Source organism: Phalangium opilio, unplaced genomic scaffold (assembly GCF_054372755.1).
Source record: "Phalangium opilio isolate 3A_F unplaced genomic scaffold, DU_Popi_V2 ptg000240l_1, whole genome shotgun sequence".
NCBI classification, from domain to species: Eukaryota; Metazoa; Arthropoda; class Arachnida; order Opiliones; family Phalangiidae; genus Phalangium; species Phalangium opilio.
Window position 1 is genome coordinate 999,256 of NW_028324224.1, and position 6,979 is coordinate 1,006,234.

Below are 6,979 nucleotides of genomic sequence, written 5' to 3' on the forward strand. Positions count from 1 at the left end.
ATTAAGATAAAGTTCTGTAGGTAAAGTTTAAAATGAACCTAATGAGTAAGTTACTGTAGTTTATTACTAGATTGATTTTATTCATAATAGGAATGCTATTTTATAAACAATGACAAGTTGGGAAAACCAAAATATTACCTCTCCGAGTCAAGAGGTCTACTACTACAAAGTTATTTACCTAGATATGGAATTATTTCTCTTTTTTGAAGTAAAAATTTACGAAATATTGAAGCAGTATTCCAAGCATAGCGAATATACAGTAAAGCAGTCGACATTTTACTTCCAATAAGGATAAATCTTGGACACATGGAAATCAGTTAATGGCAAAAAGAACAGGAAATGAAGTCTACGCTTCAGCTGTTTACCCTATATTCTGATAGCTACATTCACAACTGGTTAGCAGTGTAAACACTATCGTCTCGTCTCACCTCAACAATATTCTTAGTTTGCCAACATGAGTGTTAACGTTAAATAATACCAAAGATAAATTGTAGCTAGACGCACTGATAGTCAATGCGCACCATAAAGAGAATAAAAACTCTGTACCTTAGCCCTACTAATCTAATTGCCACCATGATCTCTTCTTCTATTATAAAATCTTAACCTGATTATTTAAGAGTGTATTTAACTTTCGGCTCACTCTGAACAGTTGATGTCTCTTCATTTCAGACACGAAAATCAAAACCCAAAGTTTACTTCATCTCAGGCCTCAATTATTTACTCTATATTTCACTAAGCTTATTGCCGGAGTCTAGATCTTAGCTTTCTTCATGAAATTACTAAACCAAGGATTATTCTATATACAGATGTAGTATAGCTTAAGTATTATATAAACAGCCATTTCAAATAATAATATTAAAAAAATCTTTGGAATATCAAAATGAAACAGAGCTTTAAAGCTACAAAAGCACTAAATGCATCATAATTACGAAACATATTTCATCATATTCACTTTATGTTAAGGATAAAGGGAATATTATGGTTCTGTAGGATTTCTTTACACATCAAAACAAAACGAAGTTCTAACGCAGCGCACTGCGGCACTAGTGTAATAACGGACGGACACACACAGACAATAACATAGACTGCTTTTTAACTCTTTCCGTATTAATTTTGAATTGAGAAACAAGATTATCTTAAATATTAAAATAAATATAATTAATATTTAATATTTTCTTCGTTAGTTATTCGCCTTATTGAACGTTACATCGCTTTAAAAACGAACAATTATACATTCTTCAGAGACCTGACTAATATTGGCGTTTGAAATGAAGCATACGCCGGATGCTTCGCCTAACTAAAATAGGTAGTATATAAGAGTTTCGAATCGCAGCTATGGATAAGAACAGCGCAATTGCGTGAACCTTTGGTGGAAGCCCCACCTTAGGGAGGCCGGACGTTTCTCGTAACCCTGGCCGATCGCCGCGTATGTCTTAACCTTAAGGATGATGATGGAGTAGAAGCCAGGTGTGCAGACTGGTGTCCATGTGGGATGGACAAAGACTAGAAGATGGTGGGGATTAGAAGCCACTGTTTACAGACTGGTGTTCCATGTGGGATGGACAAAGACCAGAAAATGGTGGTGTGTAGAAGCCAGTGTGTACAGACTGGTGTCCATGTGGGATGGACGAAGTCCAAAAGATATTGGTGATTAGAAGCCAGTAAGTACAGACTGGTGTTTGTGTGGGACGGACAAAGAACAGAAGATGGTGGTGTTAGACAGGTAATGGAAAATAGCTATGGTTAGACAGGTAATGGATAATAGCTATGGTAAGTGGAATACAATTTTCCATATTTCCGGGATGCGGTCCGGAATTTGGGAAAACGTTTGCTCCGATTTGAAAACTGCGAACGCGGTCCCCTGGGGTGTAAGTCAATAGCAACAGACAGACACACAGACAGACAGACACGTCGAAATTAGAACCTCTCCGTGACATACGTCACTCGGAGAGGTAAAAAAAAACCCGAAATTCTAAATTAGCTGGGGTCATCTTATAATGAACATACTAATACTAATTCTTGTCACTAGAGGGCGGTAAAAACTTATATGACTGGGTCATCTTGTTATAACTATGGTAACTCTTGTTATAAGCGTTAACAAGATCCTTAAGAATCTTGATATAATTACGAGTGTTGTTTTCGGTAAAATAACGAAACATACGTTCTTTTAAAGTACAATTAAAACGCTTCACTACAGAAGCTTTGGTTTCAGAATTGGTAGTAAAATATTTTATTCAAAATTGATGTAAAATTTTTTGCACAACCGAAGAGAGAAATTCTTTCCCTTTATCGGATTGGATTGCGTTTAAATTTATGACTGAACACCCAAAAAACTATTTTAACTTATTCTTAGCTAAACACCAAGAATATACAAAATATAATAATTTTAGATCTGGTTAACTTCCGTTTATTCGAACAGTGTTTAAGAAAAAACACGTTTTAGTTTACAAACCTCTGAATGAAGCCCGAAGGAATTGATTTGATATTGGCATTCAAAGTGGGGCGCAAGGTTAAATTTGGAACGGCCACAAATCAGCAGACCTAAGATACTTAAAGTCGGTTAATGAAACATTTTGCTTTCATATATGCTATTGGTTAACTAATGCAACGCTCTTGGGTCAACATGACAGTTAAGAGAAGGACAATGATCTGTTATTATTCAAGATAAAAGAAGTTTGCCGACGGTTTGGCAGTTAGACATTTCGAATCGGCACCGGACAGTTTCACTCGTTTCTTTCGTTATTACTATTACTTTCTCGTTTTGAATACTACGTGTTTGTAAGTGAAATACCAGAGTTGGAAATATGGTAATACAATATTTTTCACACGCGTTATCCCTATTCTTGAAAAAATGCACTTATAAGAAATTACCAACAACTGGAATCTTTAAATCACCACGAATAATGGAGCACTTTTAAACCTAGCACGCAGATAGAAAATTATCTTCGAAGTTGTGAACAAATCAAATTACAACACAACTTTTAAGTATAGTGCGAGGACAGAATTAACAACTTGAATAAAACCTTTACTTACGAATAGCAATAAGACTTTCAGTACAGTTCTATTATCCATGATTTAGGCTTTTGTATATTTGTAAAACGTCTCGAAATAGATACCATACAAGTAACATGTGACTCTGAATTTGCAAAGAAAAAATTCGAAGTTAAACAGTATTTACACTGATTCATAAGAAATTTCTTATGTATAAAGTATAGAGTAGTGTCAGTACTACGAACGTAAAAGTCATACCCTTCTATCTCTGAACTCAGTGTTACCCCAATACTAGACGCCTACAGTATCCCCTCTTACCAAATGTCAGCTTATGTGGCTTTGGTGTAAGATTATGTGAGTGTAAGAATAGAATATTTAAACAACGCCCAATATTTGTAAATACCTTCATAACGCTTGGATACATCATAAATATCATCTTTAAGAAAACTAGAAAGCGTAAAAAGTAAGTGAACCAATTGGATTGACTGTCCCAGATATTGAAACGTTTCAGATAAGAGGCTTGATTATAAAACAACAATTATTAAAAAAATGCTTATCTTCGTTTTTAACACCAAAATTTCATTATCCCAAAATATTTTATCATATATTTTTGCATTATTTTCGAAAGGGCTCGTGTCGAAGGACTAATATTTAACAGAGAAATGGGAGATCGTTTACATTTTCCGCTTGCATATCCATTGCAGTTCTTGGAAGAAATGCTAGCTGATTAGGGATATTTAAATGCGACTTGAGTTAACTTAAACGAAATAGATACTCAACCCGCCGTTTGTCTGTGCACTCTACTGAATTTCGTAATTAACATTCGCTCTAAAGTGAGTTCCTCGTAAAATGAAGTCAATGTTACTTTCTTAATTGTAAGAACCATAGAGACGATAGAGAGGGAAATAGGGGATTGATCCTGCTCATGCCCTGACCTACAAGATAGAACCATATGACGGTTCTCTAACGTAACGCTCCTATAAAATAATCATTGAGATCAACCGGTAGTAAAAATATTAGCGCCTTCTTTGGCAAAGTCCTAGGTTTCATGAATAATAATGGTATTGGTTTATTTTAGTCTAATGGCCCTATCTTAGCTCTAAAAACTTTTCATTCTATTTTAACATAATTAAGCTCTTACTTTTAACACCAAAATTATATTGGAACTATTTGCATTCCTTTGCAACTTTCAATGCATCTATATCGGAATGTAAAATATTAAATTGGCGAAAGTTTGAAAACTACTTTTAGATGCAAATCTGTTGTTTCTCCAAGTGAGAAGAGGGTACCGAGGGTAGTGTAAATGATTCACTAGAGTTTTTGCCGATCAACAAAACGGAGAGCAGTGATCAGAGAGGCACCGAATATTAGTACTTTTTAAAATGAATTAAAAATAGTTAAATTATTAAAACTAATAATTTATTTAGCCAAAACATAGAATGTTTTCCTTTAACAACATGGTGGAGTCAAAAGCCAGACCTCCGTATGTAGTATGAATAACTGGTCGTTATTTAATGTAATGAAGACAGATTTTGGTGAAAAATCGGGCTTCTAGATAAGAAGTTGTAGTTGTGGGTTTCACGTTCCAATGAGATCTGCGGAAGAGAGTATGTGTTGCCCGAAGGTAGAACGACTGTAGGATTTTTAGGTCTAGGAATGCACATGACACAATAACTGATTACAAGTAATCGGGTTACATGATCATTATCAATTGGCCGCGCAACACTGAATGCCGGCTTCGTTATTTGAGTGTACATTTATACTTCCTCTTATCGATTGGTTGTCTTTTTATACACAGAAAATGGCTAGCACACTCCTAAAATACTCCCCTATTTTTTATAGTCCTAGTCTTTCAGCTGGTTTTTTTCCTCTGGTGCTCCTTCGTAAAAAGGGGCTTGTACGTTGGGTAGTGATTTGTGTGTCGTAAGTACTCGTTGGTGCTGAGCATATCCGTTAACCAGGCGTGGAAATAGTCATCGCTGGGGGTTCTTGTTTCTTGACGTCACTGCTGAAGGATTGGCCAATGGTGTAGATATCGTTTCCGGTTGCGTGTGCCCAAAAAGATTATTGTGTTGTTTGCTCTGCCCGATTGCGGTGACTTAGGAGTCTATTGCTATTTTTGAATTTGTCCCCGATTTGATTCCTATGTCGGCGTATCATTCCATTTGGCATTTAATTTCGAACTTAATTTTTTTTCGTCTTCGGGGTACATTGTCTTCTATCCAACTCGGCCCCCTTCCTTTCTACCTTGCCATGACTTCTTGTATAGTTTTGGAAATCTCGTCCTTAGTCAAGTAATATGGCTTGTTTGTTGTTGGCAAGGACGAAATCCAGTTTCGTCAAGATGGTCCTGTTTAGGATGTATTCTGCCGGGGATAAGCCTCCTTCAACGGGCGATCGTATATGGTTTAAAAGAAATCGGGCTAGTCTCTTTCGAAGACATCCTTCATTATATTTCACCAGAGTACTTTCAATCAATTCCGTTTCTTCCGAAGAACCGCCAGCTATTCTCTGTATTACCGTCTTGACTGAACTCACATACCTTTCTGCCAATCTGTTAGATGCACTCAATGAGCGTGGTTTATGCATTCAAAAAGATTGGCGACCGTTCAATTTTTAGCAGCCTCTATTGACGAATTGAGATTTAATCAGAAACATTCAATTTGAACAATGATTGTTTTATGCGTTCAAAACTAACCATGAATATACAACTTTGAACAAACTACCGTCATATCGATCAAAACTTAACGCTAGAATTCATTTTTGAACAACTTATATTTACCATTCAAAAATACATCTTTATACCATTCAATTTTAAATAATCGCCTTCTCAAATGAAACGTTCAGTCATGGTCGTTTTTGGCGTTCTAATAGGATTGTATTAGTATTCAAACCAGAGCCTTTTAGGTGTTCAAACGTTAGTGTTATTGGTGTTCAAATGAGAGCATTTTTGGCTTTTTAACGAGAGCGTTAAGTGCCTTGACACAGGAGCTTTGTTCTGTTCAAATGAGAGATTTTTGGGCGCTCATGGGAGTTTCCTGGCATACACACAGGAGTTTTTCAGGTGTATTGTTAAAACAATTTCAGGTTTACCTCTTATTTAATCACGAAGTAAAAGCACTGGTTTAATCAAAATTTTAATAATATAATTAAACAAGTTATTTTTGTTATATTTAGACGTCCAAAAACATTATATTTTGCCAGTTTTTCTTTACCATTAATTCTTCAGTCGATTTTCGTTTTCGGAAACTAGGCTAGGACGTCGAATTTTTCCATGAACACAGGGACACACAAATTACGAAAATGATAAGAAAATGGAGGCTATAGCTAAACTTAATTACTTGCTTAACTGACTGATTAATTACATAGTAAACTAAACTTGTTTGGTGATGGTTCTCTCTAACGTAAAGAGTGTTGTAAGGCCATCAAAATCGCCCTCGTTTAAACTTTAAACTCTAGTGCAATCATATTTAAATAGCAAAATGACTTAATCTACACGCTTCCTTAGCGTGAAATTTTGAATATCAATATTAGCATTCAAATATTAACATATCGTTAACGTGTACAATTAAATACCACTTTATGCGTTAATATTTTATTGACAATGCGTACCACAACAGGGGCACGGTATTGAACGCAAAAACCTTCAATTTCGAATGTAGTTTTTTACAGGTAAGGTATTATCGTGATTTACTCGATCCTATTTTCGATCACGATATTCTTGAATTCCTTGTTTGTGGAGCAAGTTCCGTTATTAGTGACGAATTTGGCATTAGGTTTAACCGTCATGTTCTGTTGCAGGCAATTTATAACAGTTGACGATGCAGCGTTCCTCATAACGTCTGTTTCTATCCTCTTCGAAAATGAGTCAACGACTATTAGTATAAACTGATTTTACCATGTACACGTTACCATGGCATTATTTAAGGTGCCAAGGTGATAATGATCTTTGGGACATCGGTGCAAATTCTCTGCTTGTCGCACAGGA